Source organism: Cupressus sempervirens, chromosome 4, assembly GCF_028749045.1.
Source record: "Cupressus sempervirens isolate cs-2001-9-10 chromosome 4, ASM2874904v1, whole genome shotgun sequence".
In the NCBI taxonomy this organism is placed as follows: domain Eukaryota; kingdom Viridiplantae; phylum Streptophyta; class Pinopsida; order Cupressales; family Cupressaceae; genus Cupressus; species Cupressus sempervirens.
Genome location: NC_143121.1, coordinates 603,629,208 through 603,648,593, shown reverse-complemented (window position 1 = coordinate 603,648,593; position 19,386 = coordinate 603,629,208). Strand labels below are relative to the sequence as shown.

General features: G+C 35.8%; 1 long non-coding RNA gene across 1 annotated transcript; it reads left to right on the top strand.

The window, feature by feature from the left end:
• The first annotated feature begins 5,703 nt into the window (after positions 1–5,703).
• LOC149562666 (uncharacterized) lies at positions 5,704–6,675 on the top strand. The gene is made up of 2 exons (XR_016363513.1): positions 5,704–6,092; positions 6,277–6,675. It is a non-coding gene; the product is annotated as an uncharacterized LOC149562666 (long non-coding RNA).
• The last annotated feature ends 12,711 nt before the right edge of the window (positions 6,676–19,386 follow it).

Here is a 19,386-nt window from a genome sequence, read left to right as displayed (position 1 = left end):
TCCATTTAGGAAGGTTTATTTTGCATCAATTTGATACACTTTGAATTTCTTATTTGCTACATAAGCTAGGAACATTCTCACTACTTCCATTTGGGCTACAAGGGAATAAGTCTCCTCATAATTTATTCCTTCTTGCTATGAATATCCTTTGTACAAAAGTTTGGCCTTGTTTCTTATGCCTTCACATTTTCATTCATCTTGTTTCTAAATACCCATTTGGTTCTAATAACATTCTTGTCTTTAGGTCTCAAAATTGATTCCCATGTTTCATTCTTCATAATCTAATCTAATTCTTCCTTCATTGCTTGAATCTAATGATCATCTTTACATGCTTCTTCTATATTTTAAGGTTCAACTTGAGAAAGAAGCATAATTCACATACTTCTTCATTTAGTTTATTTCTATTTCTTCTCCCAATGATCTATTTAGGAGTATGATTCTTTGATATACTTCTGCTAGGAGTTGTCAACTCAACTCTTTCTTCTTCTCTAGGCTTAGATCTTTTCTTTGTAATTTGATTCCCCTTCTACAAATCATTGTTAGTCTTAATGATAACTTCTAAATTCTCTTGGTTAGCCTTTGGATCAACAATATTCATCAAATCTATCTCTTCTATTACTTCCTCTTTCTCAACTAATGCAGGCTCATTATTTTTATCATCATAGTAATTCAAGAATCTTTCCAAACTTGCTTTAAATTCTTCATCTTCATCATAAAGAAATTTATTCCTAGATTCTCTTACTCTCTTAGGACATCTAGATGAAAAATGACCAAATTCGTTACATTTTCAACAAACAAAAATTTCCATACCTTATAGCTCTGTTTTCATAAGTAGATCAATACATTCTTTGATCTTCATGTCTTCTTTGGATCTGGATCTATATTTTCTTGTGCTTCTATTCTTTTGTATGAAACAAAAGGATTTTGTATTTGGAAACCCAATACTTATTTCTTTATGGATTTTGGATGTGTCACCAAGAAGCTCCATCTTCTAGGTGCCAAAATTTCCTCCATCAAACTTAGGACTATCTTTTCTAAAGTGACTTGTCAATAATCTCCCAATGCTGTTTAGCTTTCTCTTCAAAGGATTTGATGCTTTGATACCAATTATTAGAATATGTTATCCACCAATATAACTAAGAGGGAGGGGTGAATTAGTTATACAAATATTACCATAATTATCAACCTTAATAAATCTTAACCATGTGAGAAATACAAACAAAAACCATAATAAGATAGTCATGCACAATGACACCTGATATGTTAACTAGGGAAACCCTTGATCAAAGGGAAAACCCCGATGGGGATGGTAGCCACAAAATTTTGTACTAATATAAGTATTGCTAGTTAGAGGATGAACCTTCTTAGGAGTCTATAACAACATTTAGTACATATCAATCCATGTTAGGAGACTTAGAATCTCTGTTAGGAGATTCCAACTCTATTAGGAGTTGGGGAAGATAGATGGACCCACTACCCAAACAACTTCATGGGAAATACCAATGAACCCACTATCCAAATGATCTTTGCATTATTCCTTGCATAATAATAGAATAGAATTGTACTTCCTTCAGCTTTATCCAACCTATCAACTAGACCTCTTCTCCTTCTAATCTTGGTACCAAGTCACAAAATTCACATCCAATAATCCCTTAGATATCTTACTCACTTTTACCACAACACTTTGATGTAATTTTCACTTTATTGATCACTTCACATACTTAATTCATATTCAATGTATTACGAAGAAGGAAAACATCTTTCCTTTTTACCCTATCCTCAAAATAATTCCTTGAGTTGGACTTGAGGCATTCCCAATTAATTATAATAAGATAATTAATTAATTCACAATTACAATAGGATTTTCAGCTCGAATTCTATATAAAACTTCACACATGTGACTTAAGGACTTGCACACTTGCTGACATCACCATCAGACTGTCCTCAAACACTTTCTAGTTGTGCATCACCAGATTATATCTCTACTAAAAGATATAATAGGATCATCAAAAAGTACTTTCCATGCACTATGTCTTTGCACTGCTCTCTATAAATCAGTTATAGCTTAAGTACATCTTCAAATTAGAGTCCATACATTTAAATTTGTCATCAATAAATAGAGTAAAACATATCCTTAACCATGTTTCACATGTATATCAAGACTCGGTCTACACAAGTATGAACTCTATTTGCTATTCTGCTAGTCTTCATAGAATTATTGGTATGTTGACATTAATGAAAAATATAATCATGAATAAAATATGTCAATGGCCTCCCATGCTTAGGATATTCCCCCATGTTGGTGTTTTTTGGACTATTGGATTCTTTGAACCCAATACCCAAATGCAAAATATGAAAACAAACCTAAGGATTAGCTAAATCCTATATTCAGTATGATTAATCTCAGCTTTGGACCAACTTCGATAGAGTAATTTAAGTACTCCCTATTTCTTAAGATCTACATGGGAAAGGTGGATCAACTTGAGGGATATGAATGTAATTGATAATTTGGATTTTCTCTTTAGACACTTCCTTACTAATATTTTTTCTTCAAACCTGTCCCTTATAGTAGATATTGGTCATAATTTCTTCTTAGATTTTTAGCAAACTTATTGATCACAATAGCTACTTATAATCAAGAGAAAAGCTATTACAAATAAGGGCTAACCAACAACTTTGGTTCTTCATTACATAAAATGGAAAATTGATTTTGATTGATGTATACATTTTGCAACTATATAAATCATCAACTTACAACTGAAATTAATTGATCAGTGCCTTATCCATTATTATATGGAGTCAAAACCAACAATCTTAGACCTATTTAATTGACTTGCAAATAAATTTATCAATAGTGAACTCTGAATCTCATTCTTATCATATCCCCTTAATATACCCAAAACCCTACCACTTATTGAAAGCAATTAATTAATTCTTTGAACCAAAAGCAATAAATAAGAGATATACAATTTATCTCAATTGTATTAAACTTAAAGAACATTGCTCATTTCAATCTCAAGATCACAGATATGCAAAATTTCCTTTTATATTAATTTCCTTTTGAAAATGCATACAACACTTGATATATACTCACAATATAACTCAAAACCTGGCAACTTGATCATTCATATTTTTTATTCCTTAAAATTTACAAGCCTAAACACATTCATACAATCAAAAAACTAGACGAACTATAAAATAACCTAAAACTAAAAAATATATAGACTTCAAACCTTTACTCCACATCTTGAAAATCCTTATAAAGGATTGCAACAAGCTTCACATGGGAGGAAGAAACATGTCAACACCTCAATGGAAGAAAAGGAGACAAGACATTCACAAAAAGTTATAATCAAGACATTCCCCTATGCTTGATCCAAAAGTAGGGAAGTAGTTGAAAAGTTAGCTGGTCACTATTTACTGCTGGAGCTTTAACTTTGATTCCTTTTCATCCCCTACTTTTATCTTCCTCAAAAATTTCAAAACTAAATAAATGTATTTATGAGAGATTCACATCTTTTATACTCTATTCAAGATATCTAATATTATCTAAATCTCTTGCTCTTTTTAATCTCAATTATTTCTTAGCTGCTTCCTATTGGTAGAGCCTTTATTTCTCCCACTTCTTCCCAAACATAGATCTCTCATTTGGTGGAACACTCTATGGTTTTAACATCTTCTAGGTCATTTGTGCCTTTAGTCCACCTGGCATTTGTTATGGCTTTAGACTCCACCAAGAATTTATTCAAATCTATTTTTTCTCCGAACTAGGAGTCAATTAAATTATTGAAAGGGGCCTCACCATTTTCTTCAAAAATTGCAACTATGGTCTCTTGAGTTAATACTACACTGAATGCATTGGATCATGCATGCCATTCTTTCAACTTCTTGTTATTATCCAAAATTGGGTGTATGCAAGGCTCAATTCCCTAAGACAATACTTTCATTTTTTCTTGTATTATTTGTAACTTACAAGTGAAGATGCCAATTAATTCCTTTACGATTTATAGGCCCTCCTTCACTATAATAATCTTGTCAAGCTAGTCTGACTTTTTAGAAATCAACATAATAAACCTCTCTAAGAATTGAATCAATGCTCATCCTTTTGGGCTCTGTTGTATCCTCTGCCTCTAGCTCATCTATCTATGTTATGGTATATATTGTGTAATTAGATGGCTTCTCTTGGCTATCATATTCTATGCTCTATTATGTAGTGGCCATTTTCTCTACATTTGCTAGTTTCTCTCTAAGAGATGCAACATTAGCTTCCAAACCTTGGACCTTAGTTTCAAGTTCCTCAATCATTTCTTTGAAAACATGGCCCTTTCTTAATTCATCTTCATAGAGCTTGCTAACATCAATATAATCATGAAAGGATTTAGATAGCCATGTCTCTATCTCCTCTACTTTGGCTTCATTCATAAATGAAAAATGCTTAACAAACTTGGAGATTTTTGTACCTAAGGTACCCTGAAGTGTCCACACTATCATGTTTCCTTGATCAGTGCTCTGCACATCCATTAATTTGGGCTTTTTTGTTGAAGGATCCATGCTCTATACTCCCAAGGACTTGGTTTCTATATTAAAACTAGATGCTTTTTGTAGTCCTCCAACACCATATGCCTCATAGGAAATGGAATTTCTTGTCTCCTGATCTAGTCAAGCATGAATGCTTGTTCCAAATCCCACCCATGCACTAATAACATCCCACTCCCCTATACCAAATCTCTTACCTCCTCCATAGTCATGACATCACTCTCAAGATCATAGGCATGCAACTTTTCAATTAGTTCTTGCTTTTTCTCATATGTTTCTCCTAGTTTCGTCTTTAGCACCAGTTCACTCTGTTTTAACTTGTACAAGAAAATTTTTAACTTTGTTAATTTGATGAAATCATCATCTTCTATAAATTGTTGGGCTTGGATTATCCTATCATCCAACTTTGCTACAACTAGTTCTAGGTTAGTGAGTGTATTCTCAACTGCAATGACCCTATCTTGTATATAGCTTTGCCTTAAGTTAGAAAAGTACTAACTTTTAATAGGTAGAATCTATAATGTTCTTTGTTTAACCCTCTCTAGGACATGGATGACCTTTTGTCTCTTATTTCCCTTTGTAACCCATGAAGCCTTAGGGGGCTCATCCTCTTCTGATTCCAAGGTTACATCAAGTTCAGTGCTATCAAGTTTCACCCTTTTCTTAATCTCCAAGTGGCTCCTCTTGCATTTGTGCCATGATTTGAGCATGGTCAACCACCACTTTTCTAATCCTATAAGGGTAGGGGACATCAAGGTAAAAACCTTTGAAGTTTGGGTCAACTCTCTTCATCTCTCTCTCCACCCTCAACATATCATCAAACTTTGATAGTTTTTCAATTGCCTCCCCCTCAGCAATAATATTGGGAATAAGGTACTCATGGGTTAACTCTTTGGTGCTAGGTGGCACATAATTCCTTATTTCTTTTAGTGTTTTCCTCATCTAGTTTTTAGGATCATACATTTTATATGGGCTAGTAGATAAGTTGTAATGCTGAAGAAATGAATTGATCTAATCAAGGGATTCTTTTCAAATTAAAAAGTCCCCCACTTTAAAACACCTACATAGGAAAGTTCCCTTATGTACCTTAGGCCCTAGATACTCCCTATTAACCATAAATAACTACCAAATGAATTCAATGATGGCTAGTTTGGGGGCGAATTGTTAGGAACCTGTGTGTTCCTTCTGTTTATTTTGTTAGAGTAGTGTTGTTGGACGCATATGCTTTGTAAGTCGTCCCGTGAGTATATTTTATTATCCCACATGCATAGGTAGTATTACTTTTCTAGATCGTACTCAGTATATAAGAATAGGTTGAGGCCCTTGATGGGCACAGACGAATTTATTGTATTGAGCTTGCTCAAAGGAGGTTACCCCCTCGAAGTGGCCTGCGATCAGTAGATTCATTCTGAGTTCTGCTATCACTTTGTATTCTGTTATTTCGAGCATTCTCACGATATTGCTATAAGGAGGTTCATCACATCTGGTATCAGAGCACTCTCTTGGGCTCGCTGGGTGGAAATTACATCAAATTTTTTTTCTGTCGTGGCCTTCAGGTTCCTCTCACTTCTAATATCTCTTGTTATTGCAATAACTCTTTTCAGTTGTTCTGTCTGTGAGTGAATTTTTCTAAGTCGACTGTTCAAAAAAAAAACAAAAAAAAAAAAAAGAGTAAAATTTTTTCGGTTTTTTAGTCGTAGCTTCCTTGTTTGCTTTCTGTTTCTGCTCATACTTCCGCAGAACGTCTGCAATATCATTTCGCATACTTCCTTCCTTGGCGACCCAACCCCAAATTTTACATATCAAAGCCCTAAATCCCTCATTTATCTAATTTTAGGGTTTGCCCTATCTTTTTCACCTCTCATCCAATCGCCACCAAACTGAGCCACAAGATTCAATTCCTCATTTTGCTCCCTTATCCCTCTTGGACTGTTCGCCTCATTTCGCCTCCCTACCCTTGAAACCCTCATTTTTCTGTTTCCCTTGTCCCCAGATAGTCTCCCACCACCCGTCGAACACCCATTTCCTATCTGAGTTTTACCCAAATCCAAGTTTGCCGTAACTAAAAAAGTTTTTGTTTCTCATCTTCTACCCATTCCAAAAAAAAAAAAAAAAAAAAAAAAAAAAAAAAAAAAAGCTCCACCAGAGATATCTGTCCATGCTTTGGCAGGAGTCACTACTCCACAAACCATGCGGGTCCAGGGTTTCTTCAAGAAGATCCCTCTTACTATACTCATTGATTCTGGTAGCACTCATAACTTCATTGATCCACGAATAGCCAAACAGGCTGATTGCTTTATCCATCCCTGCTCTAGCTTTGAAGTCATGATTGCCAATGGGGGCACTTTACCTTGTAAAGGGAAATGTCGCAATGTGCGTCTCTCTATTGGCGATTATAACATGCGCTCTGACATGTTTGCCTTACCCTTAGGTGGCTGTGATGTGGTTTTGGGTGCCCAATGGTTACGCACTCTTGGCCCCATTCTCTGGGATTTTGCTGAACTTTGGATGCAGTTTTCAGCCGAGGGGCACCAACACACTTTGAAAGGCTTACAACCAGGGTCTCTCAGCATCATCAGTTCACACCGTATGGAAAAACTTCTTAAGAAGAATTCACATGGTGTCATCGCTCAGCTCCATTCCATTCAGATGCAGCCATCAGCAGTCTCTAGCACTCCTGCCGATCTCCAACACATTTTGGACAAGTATTCTGGTGTATTTGCTGAACCTGTGGGATTACCTCCTTCTCGTCCAGAGGACCACCGTATTCGGCTCCTTCCTGGCAGTGTTCCGCCCAACATCAGGCCCTACCGCTATCCATTTCATCAGAAGACCGAAATCGAGATACTTGTCCGTGACTTACTGAAGCAAGGTATTATTCGCCCTAGTACCAGTTCCTTTTCTTCTCCAGTTCTGCTTGTTCGCAAAAAAGATGGGTCATGGCGACTCTACATTGATTTCCGAGCACTTAATCATCTCACTATAAAGGACAAGTTTCCCATTCCAGTTGTTGATGAACTTCTTGATGAACTTCATGGGGCTCATTTTTTCTCCAAGTTAGATCTTCGTTCTGGGTATCATCAAATTCGGGTTAATGAGGAGGATATACCTAAAACTGCCTTCCGCACACATGATGGTCACTATGAATTTTTAGTCATGCCCTTTGGCCTCACGAATGCTCCTTCAACATTTCAGGCAGTGATGAATAACATATTTCGACCATACCTCCAGAAATTCATTCTGGTCTTCTTTGATGATATCCTCATATATAGCAAAACTTGGGCTGAGCATCTCCATCATCTGGAGCTTGTCTTGCAACTTCTCTCTAATCATCAACTCTGTGCAAAACTATCTAAATGTGTGTTTGGCCAGGAGGAAGTGGAGTATCTCGGGCATATTGTTGCACACCATGGAGTGCGGGTGGATCCTACAAAAATAGATGCCATGAAAACTTGGCCGCATCCTAAAACTCTCAAGAGCCTTCGGGGTTTTTTGGGGTTGACTGGCTACTACCGCAAGTTTGTCAAAGATTACGGGAAAATTGCAGCACCATTGACAGCTCTGTTAAAAAAGGATGCCTTCTCCTGGACCCCTGTTGCTGAGACTGCATTTGAACAACTGAAACAGGCTATGTGCAGTACACCTGTTCTCGCAATGCCAGATTTTTCCAAACCCTTCACTATTGAGAGTGATGCTTGCGGCAATGGATTGGGTGCTGTTCTCCTGCAAGATGACCATCCTATTGCGTTCACTAGCAAAGCCCTCTCTGGTAAGAATCTAGCCCTCTCTACTTATGAAAAAGAAATGATGGCTATTTTGCATGCTGTACAGAAGTGGCGGCCATACCTCTTAGGGAGTCATTTTTGCATCAGAACCGATCACCAAAGTCTGAAATACTTCCTGGAACAACGGGTATCCTCTCCTACACAACAGAAATGGGTCAGCAAACTCATGGGGTATGATTATGAGATCACCTACAAGAAGGGTAAGGAGAATATTGTGGCAGATGCTCTTTCTCGCACATTTGATAATCAAGCTTCCCTTTCTGCTATTTCTATGCCCATTCCCAATTGGTTAGCGTCTGTTCAGCAGGGCTATGATAGTGACTCTTCTTTATCTCAAATCATTCACCAGCTAGCCAATAATCCTTCTGCTATACCACATTACTCTTGGGATGGTGCTTCTCTTCGATACAAGGGTCGGCTAGTACTTCCTCAGAACCCAGCTCTACATCAGGCTATTTTTTATGAACTCCATGCTTCTCCTTCAGCAGGGCACTCAGGCTTCCTCAAAACTTATGAGCGAGCAAGGAGAAACTTCTTTTGGAAAGGGATGAAACAGACGATTCAACAGATGGTGGCTGAATGTGATACTTGCCAACGCCACAAGGGTGAAATGACCCTCCTTCCTGGCTTGCTCGAACCATTGCCCATCCCTACACGGATTTGGACTGATATTTCTATGGATTTCATTGAAGGGCTTCCTAAATCCGGTGGCAAGACAGTGATCTTGGTTGTGGTTGATCGTCTCTCGAAATATAGTCATTTTTGTGCCCTCAGCCACCCCTATACTGCCTCCTCTGTTGCACAAATCTTCATGGACCAGATATTTCGTCTTCATGGACTCCCTTCTTCCATTGTCTCTGATCGTGATGCAACTTTTACCAGTCATTTTTGGATTGAACTGTTTCAGAAAACTGGCACCAAACTGAAGATGAGTTCGGGCTATCACCCACAAACTGATGGTCAAACTGAAATTGTCAATAAATGCTTGGAAACTTATCTTCGTTGCTTCACTTCCGAACAACAACATCAGTGGGCCAAGTGGCTCCCTTTAGCTGAATGGTGGTACAATACCTCTTACCACACTGCCTCTAAAATGACTCCATATGAAGCAGTCTATGGTCAGGCACCTCCAGTGCTCCTTCCCTACACTCCCAACAGCTCACCAGTCCAGGCAGTTGACATAGTTCTCCGCAGCAGGGATCAGATTCTTCGTACCTTACAGGATAATCTTCACATGGCCCGTAATCGGATGAAACAGCAAGCAGATCAACACCATTCTGAGTGCTCATTTCAAGTTGGGGATATGGTTTTTCTTCGTCTACAGCCATACAAACAATCCTCCCTAAAGCTGAAAGGGCGTCATAAGCTGGCCCCAAAATTTTATGGGCCTTATAAGGTTCTGCAGAAGATTGGTTCAGTTGCTTATAAACTGGAACTTCCTCCTTCTTCCCGCATTCATCCAGTCTTTCATGTTTCTTGTCTAAAGAAAGTTCTGGGTACCACTGTCAGAGCACAAACTACTCTCCCTAAAATGGATACGGAAGGATCCATTATCCTGGAGCCGGTGGCAATCATTGACCAGCGCACTTGCCAGCTTCGCTCTCGCTCCATCTCTGAGGTCTTGATTCAGTGGCATGGCATGCAACCAGAGGATGCTACCTGGGAACCCCTTCTTCAGATTCAACAACAATTTCCACACCTTAAGCTTTGAGGACAAAGCTTTTTTCTAAGGGAGAGGGGATGTTAGGAACCTGTGTGTTCCTTCTGTTTATTTTGTTAGAGTAGTGTTGTTGGACGCATATTCTTTGTAAGTCATCCCGTGAGTATATTTTATTATCCCACATGCATAGGTAGTATTACTTTTCTAGATCGTACTCAGTATATAAGAATAGGTTGAGGCCCTTGATGGGCACAGACGAATTTATTGTATTGAGCTTGCTCAAAGGAGGTTACCCCCTCGAAGTGGCCTGCGATCAGTAGATTCATTCTGAGTTCTGCTATCACTTTGTATTCTGTTATTTCGAGCATTCTCATGATATTGCTATAAGGAGGTTCATCACACGAATGAATTTTGGCAAAATATATGGGGGCTGGAGACAACCGTAAACCCTCATCAAAGAAAAGGTTGGAAATAGGAAGATATACCCCCAATTTTGATCTAATATTTTTCTTTCTAGGAGTAGGGCTGGTATAAATAAACTTTTTAATACCCCAAGTGTTCTAAAGTAACCTAGGTCTAGCATATTCATTATAATAGTACTAAAGTTATTGAAAAATGAGATATAATCAGAATAATGATAAGAAGTGTCCCATACCCATGTACACAATTGGATTAGCACTCTCCATTAGCATAAATTTTATGATCAATAAAATTTGGGCTTATATACCCCACATTCATGTATAGGATTAGGTGCATCAATAGTTAGTAATGGTGAAAATTGAATTTCTCCTTTTCTCCATTATGGGCCAACCCAATATTTTCCTTCATCTTTTCCAAAATATACTCAACATAATCATATTCTTCTCCATGTTAGGAGTCTTGCACATCTCTGGCTATGATGAATTCTACCCCATACACCATGTATGTTCCATATTTTCCAACTACCTTGTGGACACCATATACAGTTTTCACAAAATAATTCTTAAATTTATCTAGTGGCATCTTCTTATCCACTTCTTTGGATAGTTTCCCACCTACTTTAGGTCCATGGGAATATGTTGTAGCATTGACTTCCTAATATATGCCTTAGTATTCCTTTCAAATTTTCCTTATAGATTAATTAGGTCCACTGGCTCACTCATGGCACCATCCAATTTGAATGCTTCAATGAAAGAACCCTTGTCCAATGTACAAAAACTAGTCCCATCTCTCCTATGGAATGATTTGGTGGCTAGGTTATAATATTTGATCAAGGACTTTACTAGATCAACATCCACAAAAACTTTTGGAAAGATTAACTTTGCCAGGTTCTTTTCCATGGATTGCAAGCTAGGATCTTCTTCTCTCTGTTGTTATAGAAATATTTGAAAATCTCATAGCTAGAGACTCTAGGACATGTAGCATCTCTACATAGGGTATAATGGTCCATGGATGCATGATCATTTGTAGAAATTGCATTAGGGGATCCTAGAAATAACTTTATCCACTCTTCCACAAACCTGTTTGGTTTCTTTTGCCTGGTTTTTCCTCCTTTTGAGGTTGTAGTTTCTATTATTTCCATTTCTAATGCTTCTATCCCTTCTACCTCCCTGCAGACATTTTGTAAAATAGATTGTAAGTACTAGAAAACTTTTGTAAATAGATTTGAAGATAGTAATCCATTGACACTAGAAGCTTTGTGATTTCTCTAAAAATTCTAATCTTTGCAAATCATAATTGAGTACTAGATCATAGAATGTTTTATGTTTAGTGTACTTTCATCAACCTATTTTGTGCATTTATAATTTTCATTCTTGAGTCTTAAATTCAATGTTGTTTGTCACCTCAGATGGAGCATCCATATAACTATCTAGCTAAGGAATCTTTATACTTTAGTAAATTTTTTATTGGCTAGGGTTTCTTGTCATTATTCTATCTAAAAAGAAAAGCAAAAGTGCATTTTTATGTCAAATCATGGCTTTGATATCTTATGACACCCTGAAGAAAATTCCTTTGTATTATCTTAGGAGGGAAAAATTGGCTTTACAATCTCATGATTGTTCAAAACTAAACCCCTTATCTTACCATCGTAAGCCTAGAAAAAGCCTTCCATGATTTTATGACACAACACTTATTGTGCCTTCAGAACTTTCCCTTAAGCCTCTTACAATCTCGCAAAATAGCTTACAAACCTTGTCACAACATCTTATCCTTTCTTTAACTGTCTCATGAACCTATAATCGTAGTTTGATGCTAAGTCTTGTAACTTTGGCAGTTACCTTCTAAACTTCTATGGCGTTATCGTTACAAATATATCATAACATCATATCTTAGCATTATATTCCTTATGACCTTATGAACACAGTTATAAACTAATTTCATAGCATCAAAAGATTTCCTTTTCACCTCTACGATGTCATGCTCTGACATTGCTTCTTAGCTTCGCAAGTCTTTAAACTATCCCTTGAGATCTTATGATCTATAGCTTTCCATAGCATTGGAGATCATAATATGCCACATCTCAAAACTTCCAGCAGCCATGCCTAGCCCCACCATGCTTAGTCATCTTCAAATTATGATCTTATGATCGTGTATTTATCGTGCTATTAGACATCCTAAAAAATGTTCCCACAATCCCATGATCATAAGCATTTTGTATCTTTATAAACTCTTTTGAAATTATCTATGATACCTTGATCCTATTTCTATTGTGTGGTTAGGAGTCATTTAACCATCTATGCCTTTGTGCCATTTGTGATCTTATGATCACCTTATTTTTGTATAGTCTCTGGTCTTGACTTCTGCTTTCATGATTCTATGACACATTGTGTATTGTAGCATCGGGGCCCTATTTAACCTTTGCACTTTATACTTCTATTTTTGACACATACCTCATTGTATGGTCGAGGATCCTTACTTCTTTTCTTATGATCACCCAGTCACTAGGTTGTTGTAGCATCATGACTTTGACTTTTAACCCTTCCAATCAACACATAAGATGATACAATATAAAGGGAGTCACGAGATCAGAGATCTCAATTTGAACCCTAGAAATGCTATGAAAACATAGTGTATCTTAGGATTCGAAGACTCAAACTTGAGGCCTACGACTAGATGCTTAAAAACCTTATCATGGGATCATAAAAAATGATTTTGAATGGAAAACAATATCCTGCTTAGAATAAAACCTAGAGTAAGGGTAGAAGGTTGCAGATTTAACAAATTCTTTTAAATGATAATGATAAGGTAATGAAATTATTCCCCTGGGGCAATACTTTCAATATTGAGCTAGGGAAAAAATAACCAAGTTAGGATTCTTTTGAAAACTAAAAATAAATGAGACACAAAAACCTTAACAGTGCAATATAGTTCAGAGCATTTTCACAATGAATATTCAAATTTTAGCACAGTAAAAATGAGGGCTATCACCCCAAAGGAATAGCATCAATATTCATCCTAATAATTGGTTAACATCAATGGTTTGGGCTTAATGTGTAGAACCTTCTCAAGTGGTAAAAGTGACTATATAAGAATGGCTTAGCATAGGTTGTCTAGGGAAGTTCTAAGTGATAGTCATAGCTATGTTTTCAAACTATTATAAGGAAGGTTCCCATGTTCATTTTCATATCATAATTTTTTAATTTTGTATTTGTGATAATAAGAAGCCCATATTTTATTCTCTCAATTTGTTTGTTCTCTATTTTTGTTACTTCTTGTGGTATTAAGGGGAGCATCCTTCATCAAGAAGAGCCATAAAGAGCTTAAGTTGGGCTTGCTGAACTATATCTTCTAGTTGTAAGTTATAATTAGGAAAGAACAAACCTTTCCCCATAATTTCAACTAATAAACTCCTATTGTAAATAAACTTGTACAATATTCAATGAAGCAACAAGAAATGGTAATGTTTAGAAGATTGATGTTCAGAGGGAGCCTAACACATCCAATTGAAGGAGTTGATAGAGGATATATTTTAGTTGATCCTTGAAGATCTTGATCATGTCAAAATCAGAGGAAGTTTTGACTTCATATAAACATTTGGTATCATGTCTGTGACTACATGATTTAATGGGCCTACCCCCTATGTATATCACGAGGAAGTCACAATGTCCAAATGATTATCACTTTTATCTATAGAAGTTTTTGGAAAGTGGCCAACTAAGTGCTATATTTCATTCGCTCGATGATATATGAGTTGTTTGTATAGATATATAATAGGTATTTGGTGAATATCATATGTTGATATTCTAACGGCCATTATCTTATTGAGTACTTGGTGAATATCTTGTGTTGATATTTTGGAGACAAATACTCATGCTATCAAATGTGATGTAAACACTTATTTGAGTACTTGGTGAATATCAAATATTGATATTCTACAAGCCATTACTCATAGTATTTGGTGAATATTGAATATATTGATATTCTGGAGGCCAATACACATGATATCATATGTGAAATCAAAATGTTACTCAAAGTATTTGGTAAATAACATATGTTGATATCTTGGAGGCTAATACTTATTATATCAAATGTCATATCAAAATTTTAGAAATCTCTAATCAAATATATCCTTAAAAGTTTCTATTTCTAATATTCCTAATGGTGTAATATATATCACATGTTTATTAAATCCTCCCTAGCTAAGAGGGGTGTTGATGTTTGATAGTTTCAGTTAGATAAACCTATATATAATTGTATATGAGAGATAATGTGTGTGTGTGTGTGTGTGTGTGTGTGTGTGTGTGTGTGTGTGTGTGTGTGTGTGTGTGTTCGCATTATATTTTAGATACAATTTTATTGAAATATGAGAGAAATTTATATAATAATGATATACATATATTACACATACATACATACATGCATATTTTTGAGTTTTCATTTTGCACGATGCTTAATGGCAAGAATCCTTTCAAACTTCTCTCTTGAAAAGATGATCTGAGATCAACTCCAAGGTTCTGGTTAATCTTGCAACCTACTAGAATCCACTCAATTGAAGACAAATGTATTTGTTCATAGGGAGGCCTTTTCTAGTTTGAACAACTCAGATAAGATGTAGAATCTTCTTGCTATTTCAAAAGAATAAAACACACAAAAAGAAATATATTTTCTATTTTTCTATCTTTTAATGAATGCAATCTAATAATGCAACTATATTAATCCTATATTAACCAAGTGTTTGTAAAAGAAAATAATGAAGATAGGGTAACAAAAAGTTTAAGAAAATGACATGAAACTAAAATCCTAATAGACATAAGCCACAGGAACAACACATCTATGATTGAAGCCTTTGAAAAGATCGATGGGTAACCAATGAAAATAGGAGCAGCACTTCCTTAATTCCACTAATGTAATCATTGATCAGAATTCAGTAACCATAAAATGTTTCACTTTTCATCAAATCAAAAGGCCACAAAAAGTGTGCTCATGTGAGACAAAAATATAAGTAGGAACAATATGGTGATCTCTTCTCAAACTAAGTACATCAACAAAATTTGTAGACCTATAGCAAACACCAAAATTAAAAGATCACACAACTAGGATAATAAAATAAAACAATTGGCTCTATTACACTTCATAAACATACATCCAGAAAATATAAGACACTTAGGAAAGAATCACTACACTCCAAATGTGAACACCATTAGCATATATTATTGCATCAAATAATGGCAACCTGGAATACGTATTACATTCCTAAATTTATAAGAAATCATCTACTCAATTTCTGTTGAGAGTGAGAGATCTCTTTCTACAAACATATGCTTCTAAACTAATAAAAAAAATCGATTTATGTACAAATAAACTATCTAACTGGTGCTAAGTAGGACTCCATCCATATTTACATCATTTAACGGATGCAAGAGCCTTTACATGTCTTAAAGCAAAGAAAGCATGAGAAAATAAGAAAGAGAAAGCCATTAGATGATGTAGGAATGTCTGGAAGTGCCAAAAATAGAAGCTCCATCTTCACTAGGTGTTTGTAGAAGTTTAACCACCGTCAGAATGCATTTTTGATGCATGGAAAGCTCTAAATTTAGAACTATGTGAGGCCTCATCCCAACCTATCATAGCATATATATTTTTACTTGTATTTTGATATTCGAGACTTTGATATTTTGACATTTATTCGAGACTTAGATGGATAGTGGTTTGTTTTATGTATTGATTTTGACATTAAAATAGTTTTTTTCATCTATGATATGTACTAAGAACCTAATATTGTGAATAGGGTGATCGAGCAAATATGAATGCAACTTTACACATGCTAGGATAGAAATTAGATTATGATGTGATGCAAAATGTTAATTTGATTATGATGATTTATGATTAAATGTGATGTGCAGATTTTGATATTTTAAGATTTTGAATGTTTAATTCAAATGATTAAGTAAAGGACTTCCATTGAATTATGTTAATGTGGATTACATAATATTTAAATTCATATGTATTTATAATATGTATTTTATATGACCTTCTTGGACTACTAATTCTTGAGTTTAGTGTACAGGAAGTGGAACCATTTAAATTTTTGGGGGAAACAAGGTCCAAACCTATGTGAACACATTTTGGCCAAGGTGAATCTTTGGAAGATTCAAAAGCCTCGTTGTGATGTATTTTATTTCATAAATGTGAGCTTTCTTGTGAGTGAAAATTTTAATCACAAAAATGCATTAGGGACATGTCATGATGATGTGGAACGTGCTTTTATGTGTCACTTGACACTTGTGGATTTTATGTGTTAATGACATGTCATCTATGGTTTTGGTCATGGTGGCATTTTACCCTAAAACTAATTACCTTTTTAATGATTAAGCAAAACCACTTGATAAGGGCTAGGATGGGTTATTATCAAAATAAAATTCGAATTTAGACTTGCCTAGGGTTTTGAAGGGTCATTAGGTGGTCCCAAAGTGTTTTTTATGTGAAAATAAGCTACCCATATGATAGTATAATATGTTAGGGACCTAATTTTGACCATGATAGTGACTAGATAGATGAGGGGGGCCCTTTACCAATGCCTTCTTCCACCAATTCGAAGATGGAGTTGTCACATGAGTTCTTCGCCATGTTTCCACTAGGTCAAATATAGCAGTTCTTAGGGGGAGACAAGTTTGTAAGAGGAAGTGGTTTAGTGTTTTTGCCAAAATATTTAGTGGGAAAGCCTTTTTAGAGAGTCTTTGACAAACTAGTGGGGTGTTCACCCACTCTCTAAGTTTAGAGATAGTTAGGGTTTTGGAAGGAGGCTAAGGGAGCTCTTCATCCACTATCATTGCCTTAGCTTGGACCAAGGTTGTTGCTCAAACCATGACCATTTTGTGTTAGCATTGCATAATGAATCTACAAGTATGGAGTGTTGTTATGGGATCATATATTCTTATTTTAATCTTTGTGTTGTGTTGTGATTGTGCATTGTATTTCATACATTTTCTTGGTTTTCTTCTTGATCTTCTTGTTTTGTTTGAATGTTGAATTTGTTCATGGGTGTGAAGGCTTCACTCACCCTTGGGAGGGGAGAGAAGCCTTGAGTAAAGGGGTTATTTGGGCTCAACAATGTAGTAGAGAGTCTCTTTTCTTGGAGAGAAGGGGGGAAAAATTCATGGAGTATGGGTTCCATTGAAGCCATTGTCTCAATATTATGATTTGGGGGTGATAAGTGGAAATTGTGAATCTGTGGGTGATAAGTGGAAATTGTGGAGAGAAGCATGTATGATGCAAGCCTTGTAGAGGCATGGTGAAATTTAATGCATGTGAATTGTATTGACATGGAAAATCTCCTCTTTGAAGAGCCCAACTTCACCCAATGTAATTATGATTCCAATGATGAATCATTGTGCAAGCCATGTAAGGGATTTTTTTGTGTTGTGTTGTGTATTTTCATGCATTAGCAAATTTCGTGTGTGTATATCCCATTCGGGCTTTGTTTTCCTTGCTTAGTGGGTGGCTTCATAGAATCCTAGGATGGGAAGTGAGAATCCATGGTTCCTACTTTTTGTGTTTTTTTGCAAGTCTTGTGAAGATGGATTTCTTTGAAAAGATTAGGGTTTCACTCTTGGCATTGTTGAAAATCAAGTGTGTGGAGAGAATAATCTTTCCCATGTCATATCATAGTGTTTTGTGATGTTAAGTCTCCATTGTTGTTTCATTGTAATGTAGAAAGGGATTTACTTATTATTGTGTATTGTTGAAAATGTCTAAGGTGAAGTTTGAGAAATTGTATACAGTTGTCTTTGCAAGGAAGTATTCATTGTGAGGAAGGGCATGTTAAAGTTAGATGATCAAGATTTTGCACATATGAAGATTTATGTATTTAATTTAAAGCTAAATCTTATGGGGTCCTCGTATATGACGATTCCTATAACAACTATTCAAGGTAGATTGAGTAAAATCATTGTGTCACAATATGTGGTTTGATGTAATATGGAGAAGTTACATAAATGAGACACTCCTTATGTTGATCTATAAATCAATTTGGTAGAAATATTTCATAGTTTTTTGCATGGAAGATTCTTATTGATATGGTTGACTCAATTCAAAATAGGAAAGCTATTATATTTTGATAATTCATTGTATATGCATGGAAATTGGTTCATTTGGCTTTCAAGTTCTAATAGATCCTTAGATGAGATAGATGCTATAGTAATATCAACTTGCAAATTAAAAATTAGTAAGGAAGTCATAAACAAATCAATGAAAACTCATGAAACATGGTCTCCTAAAATGAGAAAGGAGATAAATGTATTAAACTTATAATGAAAACCCTCCTGTAGCTACACTTTTACTCTCTAGAATTTTTATGGGAGGGACAACTAAATCCCATCCCAATTACAAAACAATAAAATAATAAGGGAATATGCTTTGATACTCCTAGTAGGAGCTAATAAATTCAGGGGTTTATAATATAGGTTGAATAATAATAGGTCTCCTAAATTATCCCCAAGAGGGGTCACATGATCATTGGAGAGGATATATATATGGTCTAATCATAACATAGTATAAATAAAATAAATAAATAAAACTTAAAAGATTAATCAATTAAAATAACCTTAGGCACCCATCTCTCAAAGAGAGAATAGACCATGTTCCAAATTTGACAAGGGACAGTGGTCCCCACTTGGTGCATTCCCCTTTTCTCAAACCTTTTGGGCACTTTCCTAAGTTTTATGACAATGAATTGGGTCTTACATAAGTCATAACCCTCCTCCTTAGGTGCCATATTTTTTAAAAGGGAGAAAGTATGGTTTTCAAGCATGTTGAGTGGATTCCCTTCCCACCAATTGCCAACAACCTTGGGAGAGTAGTTGGAGCACCTAGGAGATGGACATGCTAGCACATTTTTGGAGTTTTGAGTCACCTCCATACTTTGGAAAAGTGTGATGTGCTATCCAAGGTAATTAGGCACCTTGGGAAGGGGTGTAGCCTAGGATG